General features: G+C 42.8%; 1 protein-coding gene across 5 annotated transcripts in view; it reads right to left on the bottom strand.

Annotated features, from left to right (window-relative positions):
• OSBPL5 (oxysterol binding protein like 5) overlaps nt 1-19,171 on the bottom strand; it is a 145,896-nt gene that overhangs the window by 125,095 nt on the left and 1,630 nt on the right. The window lies entirely within an intron of this gene.

Here is a 19,171-nt window from a genome sequence, read left to right as displayed (position 1 = left end):
CACCCAGCAGACCAGAGCAGCTATGCTAGCTCAACGCAGCTGTGCACTGCCTGGTATTTATAAGGAATTTGACATTTATGTTCTGATTTAGTAAAGCATAAAGCTCAATCTGTTCAAGAACCTGCTTTATCTGATTTGCATTGCCCTTCTGCCCAGTTGGCTTTGGTGCATGCCACCCGACACTGGTGCTTCTCGCAAGGCGAGTGCTCATGTTCAGTAGCAGCAAAGGGAGCCCCAAGCCTCATCCCCAAAACTGCCCAGGCTCATCCTCTCCCAGGGATGCTCACACAGGCTGCTCAGAGCAATGGCAGCTTTTCTGTTCACAAACAGTTAAAAAAACCCCAAACCTCAAAACCCTAACAACAATCCTATTTTCCAAAATATAACTTTAATAGACATTGTCCCCCTTAGATTCTTTCTGTATTTATGCAATTACAGGGTGTGTCTGTCCTTGCAGCTCTCTAGCACTGGCAGATCCCCGTGCAAGTGAGACACTCTGGAAAACCCTGGTTTCAATTATATGTGAGCAGTGGGGTATTTCCACTTCAAAAATCCTACTGTTTGACAGCACTATTTTGCCCCTTACCCAATACAGCCCTTCAGGTTTTCCAAGTGCATTTGGTACATATTAATTAAGCTTACAGTGCCTCAGTGACAGAAGGGGGTAGCATCCCAAACATACAAGGGAAAAAAAGCCCCAGACTGAGAGACAATAAAAATTACTTACAGATAGGTTAGAAAGGAGTCAAGTGGCAGTGACTTCTCCTGGACGGATCAACAATAAGGAAAGAAGCTGCTGGGAGCCATTTCCCACAACAAATTGACTTGGAAGGACTAATTTATCAGGCTGCGCTGCAGAGCACAGGGAAGAGTGGAGGAGAGAAGAGGCTGGCAGCCAGAGCACCCACGCTGCAAAGGGCGGGTGACCCTGGGGCTGGTGGAGGCACCCGCCAGCGGGGCTGCCTGGAACACAGCAATCCTGTTTTGCAAAAGAATTCAGGGCCTCAGTGTTTGCTTTCACTCTGCACTAGAAGTTCTGATGGTGCTGAGCTCCAACACTTCATATTTGAAGGATCAATCTATTCAACTTGTTCTTTGCAATGAATAAGCCCTTAATGCTCGGAGGTAACTACCTTTAAGGCCACCAATTCCCTTCTATACACACACTTTGCAGGAGAGGCAAGTGTAAACTATATAATGGCATTTTACATACTGAGGTCTTGTTCCTTCAAGCACACCAATGCAAGTGGATAATAAAGCCCATGAGATTCCACATCCAGGACCTTACACACTCATCTGTATAGGCAAGTGAACACATAGCAATCTCTGCATAAAAACAGTACTATTTATACAAAATTACTATATTAAAGAAAAAAGCTATATACGGAAAGTACTATATTTATACTCTGCTATAGATATTAAAATACACAGTACTAGTACATACTAAAATGGGTGTGATTACATATCAGCAAGGCCAACATGATGAGATAAAGGGGCATCTCTCCTTGGTTAGCATCACAGACCACGTCCTACAAACTGCTGTCTATCATTGAATTTATAGCATTATTTTTCAGAGACTAAAATGAAATGCCAATTTCTGGATAGCCTATATAATATATGTGCCAATAACAGGGGGAGGGAATGTGCAGGGGGATGTGGACAGACACATATAACCCAAATATGAAGTGAACTGAAAATTATTTCCACAGATATTGAACAAAATGCCTACAAGATGGTGTCTCTTTAGATAGAAGGCAGAGACAGAGGGGAAAATGACCTTGTTCTGCACAATAGAGTGATTCATATGGATGAACCAAATACCCCAAATTACCAGCTACTAAGAGAACTGTATTGCAAATGTAGCTCAGCCTCCAACATATCAAGTGCTGACTCAATCCTATTTGCAAAATGAGAAAACATGGACAAAAAGTCAGTCACGTTTCTGAACTTGACCATTTTCCACCTGGTAAAAAATGTAGCAGCATACTGAGCAGGAGCTCCAGGTGGTATAAATCAGTACAGCTCTGCTGTCACCACGGATGGCAAAGGATAATGTATTTTTGCAGTAGTCGCTCTCCCACAAAATCAAGTGCACACATTGCTTTGGCAGCCTGCGTGCGTACGCATGCACATGGGCATACCCACACTGGGATAAGTTTCACAAACACACAGTGTTACACCCCTGCATTGCTGAACACTTCATGTGAGGGAGTCTTAGCTCTGCTATGGTCCTTTTCTGGGCATCAAGGGGAGAAGATTATATGGATGACAGAGTTGCAAAAGCTCTGCTTCAATTTATGCAATAAAGATGTTTTCTTCTAAGGAGCTTTAATCTGCAAGACTGTAACTTTCACTTTCCAAGCAGAGCTCAAATTCCTGACCTTGGCACAGCATCACAGAGGACTTGTTTTCACTCTCATGGATTAACTGTCACTGAACAACTCATCCAAGATAATTGGCACAACCACTCCTCTTCTTCAAAGCTAGCATTTCCTCACCTATTTTCCCTTCTTCCTCCAATGAGTATGTAATGTACAATAGAGAGTACATAATGTATACAGTGACTTTAATTACCACCACATCAATTGGCAAGAGTGTTATCCTGAATAAAGACTGCCAATTACATTAAGTGAACAAAAGCACAGCACAGTATAAGAGACACCTGCAAGCGCACTGCTACAAGTACCAGATGCAGTTATGCACACTGCTACGTACTCTGCCCGCCTCCTGAGAAAGGAGATGCAGCAGCCTAGAAGGACCACCTGGCACACGCGGCTACCTCACTTCCAGACTACAAGTAAGTATGCCGGTACTGACCACATCCTATGGACAAATTCATGCTCTTATCTGCATGTGTCCACACAGTTTACATGCCAGAGAGGCTATGACCCATCCATAGTATTATCTTGGAGTTAAGTCCAATATATTTTTTTCTCCTACTGAGCAAATGGCTTCCGCTGGCACTAAAGCTACTATTCACAAACTTGAAAGATTTTGGGAGTGTAAAAGAGGATACTAAAGAGATGTTGGCTCTATTTTGTGTTTTAACTAGGGCTGCTATGATTTGCCATGTCATAATCAATTTCACAGTATTTTTTTCCTTTTTAAACCTCAAGGGATTGCTTTGAAAAAATGTTTGTTTGTTAGTAAAACCTGAAAAACACCCTTTTCTGGTTGCAGAGAAAAACTTGGAAGTGTGTGTGGAATATAAGCTAGAATTTTAAAAATTTAACAGTCAACAGGGCTCCTTAACCCCCCCTCCTTCCTAAAGTTTCTATTTTTAAACTGAGCTTCACAATTTCTTACAACTTCAGGATCTCCGAGACTGACAATATTGTCCTGGATATTTAATATTATCCCTAACAAATGGATGAGCAAAGTACTTTTTGAGAAGCTCTGTCCTAGCTATTTTGACTATACCTGCATACTAGAGCTTTAATTTTGAACATCTAGTTGTATGCAATCTGTCTCTCCAGCCTTGAATTAGTCTCTGTCTCATTTAAATTTGGAAAAAAGCTAGAAGAATGGGTAGAAGCTCTGAAATAGGGCAGTTCTGCCCACTTTCCCACCAGCAATTTTCAAAGGGCTGCAGTTCAATGCCTCACCTAACTGCACAAACACGGGCTTTCCCCTCTCCCTCCAGCTGCACACTCCCTCCTCTTGCCTTGCATCCAGCAATCACATGGCCTCCGGGGATGACCCTCAGTTTGTGTGACAGAAACAGCTTTCCCTCGGATCAGCTCGAGTGGTCATTGGATTTTATACGTGGAACACAGTGGGCTTGCACAACCAGGTGTGCAAAGGAGCCCGATTACCCTGGCTTAGGGGGAACATCAAATCACCTCCAGGAGAATTAGGAACCCAGTGCCCACACCCTTTCAAGGGATCTACACAGCTCAGGAAGCCTCCCTTGGTAAATCCCAGCCCAGATCGATTAAAAAGCAAGCAGATGACAGAAAGAAGTTAAATGCTGCTATTGTAAAGCACCTTCCTAATTTCGGGCACACCTCTGAAGCAAGTAGCAGCAATTAAAACAGCAGCCTTTGTAATTACAGCACAGGAGCCTGTCTCCATCCTCACAGCTAGCTGTAACTGCTCTCACTTCTGGAGAGCTCTTCAGCAGCCACACTCATCCACATCAATGCTCCAGCTCTCCATCCAGCTTATTACTGTCCTCTACCGCCAGCTCTCTGGGACCTGTTTGAGGAGCATCTTGCCCTAATCAAGGATAAGGACTTTGGACACTACTGCAATGTCAAATCTCAACAGTAGTGCAACACACCAAGCGTCTTCTTTCAGATGAACTGAGGCAGCTGTAAGAGGAAGGGAAGAAGCTGGGGAAAATTTTAGTCATCACACAATGAAATCTTCCCTGACTTTGTCCAAAGACAAAATGGTAACATGGCCTGATCAGGGCCCACAATCACGTAGGTGTCAACCTGATTTACCTATAGTGATTTCTGTTCTTACAGCAGCTGTTCAAGTCTCTGCTGGGCAACTTGATCAGGAATTTTATACGGTGAATGGACCATTTCAACCACAGTATATTCCTAGCTTCTCACAAATATTCCTCTCTGCTTGGGGGGAGAAACGCTCATCCATCAAACACCTTGGTGCCTTCTCTGCTTGCCACGTGCTGCAATTATTTGCTTTGGCACAGCAGATGTCTGGACGGTGAGCAGGCACGCTGTTATTTTCCCCAGCGTGCCTCAAAAAAGGAAAGCACATAAATTATAACAGTCTTGGGGCTGCCTTCATTTATCCTGCAAGGAACAGGATTTTTTTCTGTGTCTAGTGCTATTTCTTTTTGAAAAAAAGACATTGTATCACTGCTCCCAGCTTTCCTTGCCCTGAGAAGGGACAGTGCTGAATACATACCTACTCGGGGTTCCCCAGTGTGCAAATAAAACTTCATGGAAGAAAACCTTTTCAGCACAAGGTACTTGAGCTCTGCACGCCCTGGGGGAGACAGAGGAAGGTTCTCTGCCTCCATTTTACACGCATTTTGCATCATTTTACACTTGTAGAGCAGCTGCTGTCGTGCAGACTGGAAAATTCATAAACACCTAGTAAAGGGCATCTCCTGCTTGCACCTACAAACACGGCAGGTCCCTGACATTCTACAGGTACATTGCATCACACTGTCAGTCCATGAAACGTGCATGGCTCAGAGAAAACAAGACCACAATGAAAGCCCAAACGTGTACGAAGAATTATCTTTATGTATTCATATGCCTTTACATATTCAAGCCATGAGTACAACCCATGGGCTTCATTTACTTCTTGTTCCCATCATTTGTTTTGTGTCCCACCTCCCCCTGATGATTTCAGTGGGATTTAGATCAGGGCCTAAATGGATATGTAGAATCAAATAATCCACTTCAACCTAAGGAGAGACTGGAAACAATTTATCACTTTCTTTGAAAGTATTTAGACCACCTCTCTTGGGAAGGACTACACCGAAGGAAGGAAAGTAACATATGCATCTACCTGAGTGGGGTGTCCGAAACAGCAGGAAGATAGCTGTGGAAATAAAGCAAAGGCTCTGGACTACTGCAAGTCTAATTAAACCTTGATTTAACTGGGGCTGCAATTTTTAATCTGGATTTTATTACTACGAATAAGGAGAGCTGCTGAAACATTCCTTATGTTTCCTTAACATCATTTTATCCAGCAGTCCCTGGAATGTATTCAATGTCAATTGGTATTTTTTCCCTGGGACAGACACGTACACTGGCAGCTTCTATCACTGACACAACACATCAACTCACATAAAGGAAAAAATCACCATTGGCTAAAAATATCTGAATGAAACAAAAAAGTGCTTCAAATGCCGTGGTATTACCCTGCCTTCCTTTCCTTGGCTCCACCTTTCTTTTCTGTGACCATTGAGATAGCCTCTGATAATTGCAAAACTGCCTGATTTATTATTAGTTTTTAAATAGGAGAATTGGAAGACATTTCCTTGAATTACGTTGATGAAAAAAAAAAAATCTGATAAATGTTTTTTTTGTTAACAATCCATCCAAAGCCTATGAAGAACTAGTGAAAATATCAAGAAAAGGCCCAGTAAGTCAGCTGTGAATAAAAACAGAGCGGTGGGCCATGACGTACTTTTTTCCCCACTTTCCAGAAGCTGCTCATTAAGTCCAATTTTAAGCTGGGGTGGAGACAAGCCACAGAAATTCCCAGGATGAGATAACACTGATATCTGATTAACAAGAAATGTAACATCAATCAGACAGACTTGTAGGAAAGATATCACTGTCATGTGTACACAGGCGCCAGCATTACACAACGTGTTTGCCCCAGAGCATCCTGCCCACCTGCTCCCTTCCTGTTCAGCTCTGACCTTCCTGAAATTAGGACCATTTCTCCAGTCTCATTCAAAGTTTCCACCTATATCTCTCAGCCTGCCTAAAGACAGTGCTGGCTAAACAAAGAATTTAGGAACGGAAATTACGGTATTTTGTGAGAGACTACTCCAGAGAGCAGGAGGACCAGCACACAAACCCAAACAGAGCAATGCCAGATGCTTTCACAAAGGAAACCTTCTGCATCCTTTCTTACAGTAGAAATGATCTTAGAGAAGAAAGAATGACCTCCAGATGTAAGTCATCCTAAGAAAAAGATACTTTAAAGGTAAAGCTCAAGATTTTCGTACTTCGTGTGCTAAATGTAAACTCTTAGGGGTTTTCTAAGAAGTCTGTTTAGGTATCCTGCACACGTTTGCTGGGTGAAGAAGAGCAACATGTTTGTTTGGTAGAAAGCAAGTACAGAAACACACTGTGTTATTCTGCACAAGCACAATAAACTTTTAAACATTTAAATATAAAAGGCTAGAAAAGCAGGCATGAATGTGACTCCCCATACCCTTTGGGACGGCAGGAAGCTGGGAATGCTCCTTCAGCTCTCGCACAACCAGCAGCTCACTCCAGCTCCAGCACATTTCAGCATTTTATAATGCAGCAGCCACTGCCAGGACCAATACGTGCAGAGTCCCAACACATACAATACTCTGTAAAAAAGTAAAACCCACCGAGTTGCCCAAGAGTGCTTTGGCTGAAATAATTTAAATGGCAAAAAAACACTTTTCAAAATAAACCCATTTCAAGTGGATCTGGATTGCTTCTGACATCAATTAATAGCAATACTGAATTCTTGGGCAGCTAAGTATGCAGCTTCTGCCCACTGGACTCTCATGTAATGACACTGTAAAACGCTTAAAAAAACCTGACTCACTTAGCCAGAAACTACACATGCTGTTTCCCCCAATGCAGACCATTCAACACTCCTTTTTTTGAAAGTATTTACATTCAAATTCATTTTGAGGGTGGTTTGGCAGTCAGAACTGCAGCACACAATTCCTCTGTCCATCGTAGCCATATAACTGTTACAATTCAGCTTTCTAGGCATGCGTTCTTAGATATCTACAGAGGTGCTTTAAGGAGAGGTAGCAGCAAATGCCCCTTACAAGAGAAACAAGCCAGCACTCCCCTGCAAGACATTTTTGTTCATTTCCTTTAACAAAAATACACCAGCTGTGCTGCCTCTTTGTGCAAAATAACAAACTACCCAAATTCACAGCACTAATACTCATCAACCTGCCACAAGGGCCTGCTGCCCCTACAAACAGTAATCCTGCGAAGAGCCAGCACCTTTCCCTTCGAGATCCCACGTGCCCACCCAAGCCCCTGATTGTGGCCAGTGTTACAGCACATCCAACTTGACTGCCGACACTCATCCGCTGCCCAACCACTACTGTTATATTTAAGCCACAGCCTTGTCTCCAACAGTATGATTTCTGTATCAGTAAGGGCCATTTGGGGTTACAAGAAAAACAGCACTGCAGTTTCAAACTGAGGCATCTCAGAGCCGAAAGCCAATAGGGAAGTTTGGAGGCAAAGAAAAAAAAGGATGCAACATTGTACTTCACTGAATTACTGTACTTTGGACATAACAGAGGATTCTTAATAGGTAACATGGAAAACCATTGCTAAAAATCAGGAATATGTAAGATCTTGTGAACCTGAGAGCAGAGAGATGATTCTAGCAGCCTTTTAAATCAACTTAATATCTCATTTTCCAAGTATCAACTTCTGATCATTTCTTTTCACTACTGTATTCAGTGTTCAAGGCACACTTTTTCCTTGCATCTTCCCTATACCCTGCTTCAGGAAAGGACAAATCACTGGAACAGGGGCCAGTGGCATACAAAGGATGCTTGGGAAAGCTGCTCTAACTTTCATTTTTATACATCTGTACCAGCTGCTAATTCATCTTTTACAAAGCTGTGGATGGCTGAAATTTGGTTGCAAGGAAAGCACGTTCTGTTTAATAATAAGAACAATCAAATGCCATGATTTGTAGGAAGTAACTTTTTTCCTTGACCTTTTTATTACTGGCAAAATGTCAGCAGATTATTAAAGTGCAGAGAGCACAATCTATGATAAATAACCTTGCGTTGCCACATACCAGACCAAAATGCCCCCTCCTCTCTGTCCAGACATGTAGCTTAGTTTTCCAAAACAGCTCTGATTTTATAAAGAATTATAGATAACCAACAGAGTCTGCATGCCAAGTGCAATACCATCGGTGAACAGGGCTTGCTCAATTCCTGGAAGCATAAACAAGGGGAAGGAAGGAACAAAAAAAGCAAGAGCCAGAATACAGCCTTACTTCTGTATGTGGCAGCTGCAACATCACTGCTGGCATAACACATGCAATCTTTATCTCTACCTGAATACAGCATTATGAAAAATTGGAAAGGACCCAGCAAAAAAACACAAGGCTGTCTCCAGGTCTTAAATCAATTGCAATGAGAGATTTAAGGTGTTCAACCTCCTTAACTAATCAAAGACACTTAAAGCATCACCTTATCACAGACTGCAATTACTTAGAGGGAAAACATGTCAGAAAGCTGGAAAAGTAAAGCTAGAAAAAAGGCAGGTTAGAGAGAAAGTACACATCTTTTATTGTAAAGATAATTACCCTTTGCACATATTGCTGAAGAGCACAAAAGAATCATCAACAAAAATGAAAATGCACTGTATGCCTAAGATACATACTGTAATCCAACCAGAAGTTACTAGACGTGAGGTAAGAATCCCAGGCTAAAATCCTGTGGCTTGCAGATGCAAAGTCAAATGAAATCAATAGGACTGATACTTCTAGCCTTAAAATCCAGGATGCAAAGAAAAGCTGAATTGTCCAAAAAGCAAACTCCAGACTTCCTACCTGAGCCCACCTACCCACCAGATAAGCACCTTACAAGATCACCATGCCAAGTGCTGCAGAGTCTTTCTCCAGGCTGCCCAAGTGCTCTACCTCGCTGCGCTGTAAGCAAGCAGCAGGGCAACCTGTGACAAGCAGCTTGTGTTGCTTGGTAAACATTTCTAGCTCCTAAACACTGCATTTATTCTCCACTTAATTCTTCTAAGGTCCATTTCCAAATCAGCCTGAAGAAAAAAATCACTTTACTGACTTCAGTAAAATAAGCCTTTTTATTATTTCATATGCTGTTTCATTTTCTGGTACTCAAAACTAAATGGTACAGATATTTACAGTACTGGGAGTCTCATCTGTAGCTCATCTAAGATAGACTCACTGAGCCAACGACTTAGAGCACAGTAGGATTGCCCATTAAAAATACTATGGTATAATTCAAGGCTTCCTGCGGGCACCGTCTATGTGTATAGCTCAGCTCATTTTCAAAACATTATTAAGAGCTACACAATTTAACTCACCCTTTAATTTTGACATTAAATGAAAGCAAAGAGCGTGACGAAAAAGTGGCAGTGAAAAAAAAAAAAAGATGGGCCTGAAGATTTCCCACTAACTTTATCCAGAGAGTAAACAGGCATACCCTGGCTGGGACAGGGCAGGCAGACAAGGCCAAATAACCTGGAGAAGAGATCAGACCCTCTCCCTACCCTCCTAACAGAGTCCTGCAGGCCAGCAGCACAGGAAAATAAATAAAAACCCAACCCCAAACTTACTTTCTGTTCATTATTTTTCCAGTGCAGACAGAGGCACAGGGGTGCAAGCAATCTCCCCACAGCTACACAAGGCCTGTGATGGAAGCAGGAACTAACACTGATCTCCTGAATCCAAAGCCAAATGCCTTAACCACAAAATTAGCCTACTTTCATTGCCTCAACCTGTCTGAATCCAGACATACCCAATTACAGGGGAGGGAAGGAAAGAAAACAGAACACTTATCGGGAATATTTCTGACCCACCTAGAAGGAGACACTGCTTACATTGGTGTAAGTCTCCCATATTGCAGTCCAAGGTATTTGGAACAAGGGTATGAACTTTTAGTGCTCAAAATACTCAGCTTTCTGAAGTTCAAGTGAGGCTGATGCAAACCTTCTATTAAATCAAGCAAAGAGCCCCATATTGCTTAATGCTTTTTAGACAGAGGACTGCAATGCTCAAGAGATTAAATAATTCATGCACTGCCTTTCCCTGGGGGTTCACATCCAGCCCAGATCACAAGTGTCAAGTACAATCACACGCACTCTTGATAGACTTTGAGAGGTAAGAGAACGGCCCGAGTACAATTCCCAGAAGACAAATGCTCATATGGCACAACTCCCGGTGGATCAGCTTGGCAGCAGTCAGAGCAAGAGAAGCCAGTGGTGAGAATACCGCAGAGAAGTGGTGTCTTGGACCCCAGGGTACAGAGTTGAATAAACAAGGGAACATGCTTTTGTTTCCCCTTGACAGTTTCAACTTCTGAAGACCTGGTGAAATCCTGTCCCAAATAAATCACTTCTATCCACATGGGGAGGCAGGGTGTGCTTACGGCAGCTCCACATTAAAAGCATAAAGATGCCATTCTCATTGGCACCAAACATGCCAAAACAAAGAGCTGGTGAGTTTTTACATAGGATACACAGCTCTGCACACCTTGTGATTTGCTCAGGCACTCAAACAAGGGAGCCAGAGGGAAGTGACCGTCCACACAAGCTGCCCGCAGCTCCAGCCAGGTAAGAGCAGCAGAGGCAGGTGCTGGCAGATGGCACGGTGAGCTGGTGTGCACCCACTCAACCAGCCCAGCCAGCCTGTGGACCTGAGCTGTTGCAACTTGCTACAAGCAGAAAACAGCAGCAAACTACACCTTGCTCTGCAACATGGGCAAAGCACGGAGGGAGCAGAGCCTCTGGGGAGCCACGCTACAATCAGAGCTCACTGCTGCAATAGCATTTTCCATGCAGTGTCCCTGCTTATGTAGCTCCAGGCTTGGCTTGAAGGTGCAATCTGCTTCTTCACTCTTATTTCCACAGCCATTTTCACTTGGACTGCCTGCTGTTTCCTTTCAAAAACTGCTGCATCCCTGAGGTACAAAGGGCAGAAAGCTCTTCTAGCAAAACCTGGAAGTCAGCAATAGAGAGGGGAAACTAAATTATTAAGGACCACATTGAGGCAGATTTTCTTTCTGTCTGGAGCAAAACTTAAATCTCTTATTTCTTCCCCCGTCGTGGCTATGGTAATAATGCACAACTATTCATTATCCTCATCTTAACTAGAAAAGCCCCTTTCAATTTAGCACTTAATATAATTATGGCAAATTGAATAGCATCTAGAAAAAAGTCTTACTTTTTCAGAGCTATTATCTTACCTCTATGAAACTCTATCAGTTAAAAGTTAATCTATTCTACTGTCTATCTAGCTATAATGTCTATCTAGCTATGAAATAATAAGGGTTTGTATCCATTCAGTGAGAAGAAAAGGGAGATGTTCAGCTGAAAATCGTTCAAATTCTATTTCCGAATTCAATACCACATCTCTAAGGGAAAACAGGAGAATCTCATTAATGATAGCACAATGTCCCTTTCGCACTGCAGAGACAGTACTTGAGCACCAATTCTCTGTTCGCTTTCATTCACCTCAACAAATTTTCCTTTTGTTATATGAGGAAAAAAATTTGCATTTTACAAAATAACAAGGCAAATTATTGCCTTTGTGTGCTTTGAGCAAAAGTTCTCTCTCGCTAGTGATGTATCAATGTGATTTCTCCAACACACACACAGGATAAAAAGCACTTGGCTGGCGTGAACTCAACAGGAAAACACAGACTTCAAGAGGGTCAGGATGTCAAACACAACACAGGAGATCAAACTAGAGAGGCCAGGAGGAAATCAGGTAAGAAGCCATGTGCACTTACGTGCCGTCTAATAAATATATGGTGATAAGCAGTAAAAGCTTGGAAGATCCAGTTCTGCAAACACTGACTCACACAAACAAGTCCCTATTTAGAGCAATCCCATTGCAGTCAAAGTGATTTTGTTTGTGAGGACAAAGTGCAGACATGGATTTCATGCTTATTCACATCTGTACCACAGAAGATGTGAAAATCCCAAACACAGATCTTTCCTAGAAGGTCAGTCTGTTTAAAGCAATTAATTTCTACACTGCTACACAGAAAAAAAAAATAAGTAAAAAGACAAAACATCTACAACAGGTATCCAAGAGAGGCTCTTGGTAAATGGTCATTCTATGTTCTCATAAATAAATCAAACACTGGCTTGGTAATACTTGAACTGATATGAGAATCATTATTTTTAACACAATGTAAGCATACCAGCCATCGGGAATAAAATACTAAGCAGGAAATATCTTTATTATATTGTTGTTCAACAATTGGGAGAACATTAGCAATAATTAGCAGCCAGCACTAGACTGCTCTCTGCTAACTGTGCATCTTGTGGATAACAGCAAGGCTTATATTAGCACAATGATGTCAGCTGATGACAGCTTTAAAGCAGAGAACAGCATATTGTGCATTTCTGGGAAAAGGAATCTTTAGCACTGTGGGGATTATTGTGGTTAAATTGCTTCTGAGTCACAGTCAGTTGTTGCTCAATGTTTCTCACTTGGTCCCTACCTAGCTTTTATTTTCTCATGAGGATGCACCTGTTCGGAGAAGAGAATAAAACTGGCACTGTTGCACCCACTCTCTTAGCTAATTTAGGAGTTATTCAGTATCTTGCTTTCACAATGGAATTATTGTTATTTATATTACAGAATAGCTCAGCAGAAGCCAAGGCCACATTGCACTAGACGTTGTGTGAACTTATGAGAAAAGATAGACCTTGACACCAAAAAACATGTAATCCAAGAAGACATAAGAGAAGATGAAAAGGCATGGGAAGCTGATGTTAACACACCCTGGCCACATACCTTCTTGGGGTGCTCAGGAATAGGAGACCCTACCCCACACTTCTCAGATACGCTCATAGCTAGGGGATCCTTGCAGCTTCTCAGCACACCTCACCCTCTTGGAAAAGCAAGCTTTCAGCACCTACGCTGAGGGCTTCCACAAGCCAGAACTTGAATACCAGCTTGGAAAAAATTAGGTTAGATGCCTGACAGTCTGGGCTTGGTTTACACAGCCTCCAGCCCTGTCCACAACCAGAGCTCCCCGAGTCTACTGCAATGCATAGATATATGAATAAATGAGTGCGGGTACTTGTCCTGGTTTGGGCTGGGTTAGAGTTAATTTTCTTCCTAGTAGCTGACATAGTGCTGTGTTTTGGGTTTAGTATGAGAATGATGTTGATAACACACTGATGTTTTAGTTGTTGCTAAGTAATGTTTACACTGGTCAAGGGCTTTTCAGCTTCCCATGCTCTACCGGGCACACAAGAAGCTGGGAGTGGGCACAGCCAGGACAGCTGACCCCAACTGGCCAAAGGGCTATTCCATACCATATGACATCATGCTCAGTATATAAACTGGGGGAGCTGGCCAGGGGCAGTGATCACTGCTTGGGGACTGGCTGGGTGTCGGTCAGCAGGTGGTGAGTGGTTGCATCACTTGTTTTACTTCCCCCCCCCTGGGTTTCATTCCTCTCTCTCATTGTTTTCCTTTTCATTACAATTTATCAGTTATTTTTATTTTATTTCAATTATTAAACTGTTCTTATCTCAGTCCATGAGTTTTCTTACTTTTGCTCTTCAGATTCTCTCACCCATCCCAGCTGGGGGGTGGGTGAGCAAGCAGCTGTGTGGTGCTTAGTTGCCAGCTGAAGCTAAACCACAACAGTATGCCAATGTACCTCCCATGACCTAGAGTCCAGAGAAATTCAGGTGGTAACAGCAGAGTGATTTTAGGCAACAAAGCATAGGTGGATCATCATTCAAAAAAATATGGGGACTGGTTTGCATCCACTGAACCTGAATTAAAACAAACAAAAAATCCATTTATATCCACTCTTTTCAAATTACATCTCCTCTTCAGTGAGGAATGTTACAAAGGCAGAGCAAGACAAGGAGGTTGGGCCAAATTAACAGATGTTGAAATGGAAAGAAGAAAATCTATTTTAAACCAAACTCAAAAATACAAAGACTGTGTATTTCATGCCTAACACACCTGTGTCCTGCTCTAGACTGACAACAACAGAGCACTCCATGGAAGGCATCTTAAATCACTGCCTTGCCCACTAGTGCTGTAATTTGCATGGTGTGTTCAGTGTTCACAGAAAGCCTTCATAATCCAAGTAAGGTTATACAACTTTATGGAAAAAAATTATATTGCTCAGACCTGAACTGTCTTTGACCCACATATGAAAGAAAAGGTCATGAAACAATCTGCAAATCCAGGTTTCTTTCCTTAGTAAGGTAAGGGGAAAAAAATTATTCACTGTATCAGCAACTGTCAGGCTTGCAGCATTGCGCGAGGTTCTTTTCAAAGCAACACAGCAAGAAAAGGCAGAAGGATTCATCTTCTAAAATGGAAATCTCATTTATTTACATCCACACCAGGAGCTTATTGGAATACCCCCCCCCCCCTCAGCCCAGCATTAATTTTAGTGGCAATTTCACATTCACCTTCCAGGGATTTTACAGATGAGCCAGCAGCAGCTCCCCAAGTGAACTGTGCAATGTTTGACAGAGTGTCAAAAAGCTTCAGTCACCTCTCACTACTACATAAAGGTGATTCTCTCCTGATGCTGAAAGTCATACCAAAAAGAAAAAAGGCAAAAAGAAAATATTTTTAAAAAAAATTAGTTTTTCTTTTCATTCTGCCAAGATTACCCACAGTGAGTAGTAGTCACCCACACCACGCAATGCAGCAGACTTCCCTTCCTCTCCTCACTGGGACATGGCAATTGTTTGCTGTGAGGAGAGAATTCCCTGTCATTATAATCTGAGAAAAGAGCAAAACAATTGAATAGTGCAATGCTAACGTAGGCTTTGCACTCTTAACTGACATCAAACAACACAGGTAACAAAAGCCAAACTTGTCTCTGCAGCACTGAAGGTGGGAAGGAGCAACAACACACGAACAGTTGTCTGGAACAAACTGCATTAGCATGGAAATTAAATTGCCTTTTAGAGTAATCTCTTGGTTTTGCAGTGAGAAAACTGAAGGAGAGCTAGCAAGACACTGCTTTTGTGCTCGAAGTGCTGGGCTGGGATGCAGAAGGACCAAGTTCAGATTCAAGCTTTCCACTCAACGCAGAACTAGGCATTTCATCACTCAATGAGTCTCTTCCACATCTTAAAGATAAGCAGCAAGTCTGCTTTTATCTTCGCCTCTGCTGATTAATTTAGACAGCATACCCTTTGGGACTCTACTACAGTAGCATCCCATTTGGGGAATATACACAAAATAGCTATTACATTATTCCTTGGGGGTACAATTTCACATTGATTGATTCACTGACAGATTAGACAGGATGAAGCAGGCAGACTTGCTGTTGGTGTCGTGTGTGTGTGTGTCCCAAGGATACCTGCACATACCCCAGTTTATTAAGGATATTTGTATTTCTCTTTTGCCTTTAGTTGGTTAATTTTACACTGATACTATAGTCATGCAAATGGTAACTGGGTTCCCAAAACACCCAAATTCACACAGCCCTACAGCCAATTCCCAAGAAGTCAAACCTTGGCTTGGAGTTTAACAAAACACGTACAAAAACTATTATTAAGAAGGCTGCCAGCATGATAAGGTTATTGATATTGGCCCATAGCACAGACCTCAGTGACACATTTCAAAAAGGAAGCCTAGGTGTACACCTAGCTGTTTAATGAACAAGGAGAAAAGAGCCTTTTGAATCTAGAGTTTGATTTACACATCTATAAATCCTGCAATCCAAAAGGAGCATAAGGGAAATAATGGCACAACTTCAACTGTAGCTCTACAAACACAACACAAAACCATCTGAGACTATAGAACAAGGGATATGCCCACATTTTTTTATCCAGGTTGCAAGAAAAAAAACACACACACAAGCAGCTGGACTATTCTAAACTAAAAAAAAAAATTCACTTTTCACATCAGTCTCCTTTTGTGATGGGCAGAAACCATTTAAGGGTAACTCTTACTAGCCTGCTGTCAGCTGCTTCCAATTTTGCAGAATATTCCCCTTTAATCCCTTGATCTTTTTGTATTACACAGATGCATATACAGTACCTAGAGCCTGAAGCAAGCACAACACCTCTATACCTTGAAACGGTATTCCAATAATTCAGAAACATGGAAATTATTGAAGCAGTCTTGGCTTTTGAGTCCCTCAGTAATAAAATACTCCTGATCAGCAGGCATTATTTTGGGAAGTTTGTGCTATTTCCTGGCTCACCTGATCTCACATTCCGAGCTTGGGAGAAAGCATCCATTAATTAATTTTGCTCCCACCACCTCTAGAGTAGCAGTGGACAAAGCATTTTGACAAGGAGTCTCAGAGCTGCTACTATTTGAAGGCTGGCTTAAAATATACAATATGCTAAAATGTGCTGTGTCCAATTAGTATCATAGCAAAAGCACGTGGGTAGTAAATTTTGCAGGCAGAAAAACTGCTCCTGAAGTGTAACCCATCACCGGGGGTGGGGGGGGGGGGGGTGGAGACATGAAGAAGTCAGGCAGGTACAATGGGAAGATGAGATTGCAAAAGCAGGGCAGTGCATAGATAGGTGTGAGGAGAACCACTTGGGAATTGGGACTAAGTCCTCAGCAGCTCATCCTCTGGAGCAATAAAGCAGCTGGCAGGAAGGCCTGGGCAGGATGTATGCTGCTCCTCAGCCCACCACAGAGGTTCAGCAGCTGCTTATCAGAAGGGTGTTTTTCAGGATGGTTGTCTTCTCCCTCCTTCATTGCATGGCCAGAAAGAGCCACAGTGGTGGGGAGGGGCTGCGATGAGGGCAGAACCTGTGATTTAGACACAGCCCTGTACAACTAAAAGCACCACAACCACACTGCTCCATAAGGAGGGCTGTGAGCTCCACACACAGCAGCACCTGGGAGGAGTTTGCTCAGTCTCAGAAGCTTGGCGCTCTGGAAAGCACAGCACAAACACCAGCAATGATAGTCAGGAGCCTGCACGAGGAGTAAGCAAGCCCAGCTCGACACTGAGACAGGCTGCCATAGCAGATCACTGTCATTTTTGCCCAAATCCACATGCATTTGGCATTTGGATTGTCTGTTCCCATTCCCTGAGCTGCTTCTTGTGTTTCCTTTACCTTAATAACCACAGCGGGCATGCACAAACACCTACAATGTGCTGCCAGAGACATCTCATGTTGAAGAGTGGAGGCGTGAGGAACAGCATTTCTGGCTGAGAAAACACTGTGCTATTAATGCTCCAAAGGCAGGGAGGTCAGGAGAAAAAACACTAAATGCAGCTTTTTTCCTCAAATAAAACAGGAGATCAAATAGCACAAATCCATGCTGTTGCAGAGGGAGGTCTGTGCTCCATGGCTCAGAAGCAGCAGGACCCTGCTGACACACTTCAGGGCACCCTCGTTTTTGTGTCTTAAGCCCCTGATCCAGCCCTAAAAGACCTTACCTGCTGGCAGCACTGACCATCTCACAATTACCTCCAGCAGATAACAGGTCCCTTGGACATGAAGTGAGTCTAGCCCAATTCACATCAGCTTAACTGAAATTTTTATGATCTATGAACATAATACAAATTAGTCAAGTCTGAGTTTTGCTCTGAACACAGCACACTGACTTCAAACAAATCTTACAGATTACAGGAAGGGCCTTTCCCTAGAGATATCCCAGATTCCAAACTGCAGTGCCATATCGGACACAGAGCCAGGGACCATTTTTCCCCTGCTGTAGCCAAGAAAGCACCTTGCTAAATACCTAACCCAGCAATGGAAACTGAACCACCTGTACTGTACAAGCCTCCCTCCCACTCACCTGATGAATCAGTGTTGCAATAAAGCACATGGAAATTAAGTACCATGAAAAGATTACAGCAGTAAATCCGCCTTTCAGTTACATGCATGTAGCACTGAGATTAAATCATTCCTTAGGCTCACATTGTCCACTTCAGAACAAAACAGGCTGCAGGCAGGACTAAGGCCTGCATTTTTTACCCTTGAATCAGAGAATTGCCATCCCTACCTTGATCAATAGCACAAAGTAAACCCTGGTGCTGAACCAGATTCCTTTGCTGCCCCCATGCCTTTTTGGCCCAGCTCAGCCATCACCCACCTCGCCAGGCCAGGGTGAGCATACTCTCAGGGTCACCTATCACCCCACCACGAGCTGCTGTGTGGAGAACACCCATTCTCCACTTTCAGCAAGAAAACTTAGCATGTGCAGAGGGGAAGCCGCCACAAAGTGTGACTTGAGGCTTGTCTCTCTCCCTCTCCACTCACACCTCTTTGGAAACTTGCTGCCAAGGAGGAAAGGTGGCAGCTGGGGACACATCCAATGCGGCGGCTGCTCTCTGCTGTACAGACGTTGCTACTATTATCTTGTGCATCAGTGCAAAGAGAGGGAAGGAATATTTTGACAACAAAGATACTGCTGCAGCTGGATGAAGTGTGGAGGTGACTACACAGCTTAAAGAAGTTTCCTCCTCACTTATGTTAAACAATTGTTCACACTACAGCACTTCAGGTTTGCGTAGCACTCAAAAAACATGGTTTCTGATCCAGCAGACAGTTGTATGTGCTTACATATTTATTTTTCCGGGAATACTGCCTCACTTCACTTAGTGTAAGCTAAAAGCATTTCCAAACTCAGGTCTAGCTGGTTTTTAGATAGCAATGCAAATGGTCTCCCGTATGGTATCTGTACCAGTGCCTATAGGAAAGGTAATTACTATCCTCACTTACACGTAGCCAATTAGTATCAGTGCAGACAGTCTCCTATTTTCTCACCATCCTGGCAGAAGTACGTTAAAAATGGGTTCCACCGACCAGAT

The sequence above is a fragment of the Ciconia boyciana genome, chromosome 6 (assembly GCF_034638445.1).
Source record: "Ciconia boyciana chromosome 6, ASM3463844v1, whole genome shotgun sequence".
NCBI classification, from domain to species: domain Eukaryota; kingdom Metazoa; phylum Chordata; class Aves; order Ciconiiformes; family Ciconiidae; genus Ciconia; species Ciconia boyciana.
Note: the sequence above shows the minus strand (reverse complement) of the source record. Positions and strands in the feature narration are given on the sequence as shown.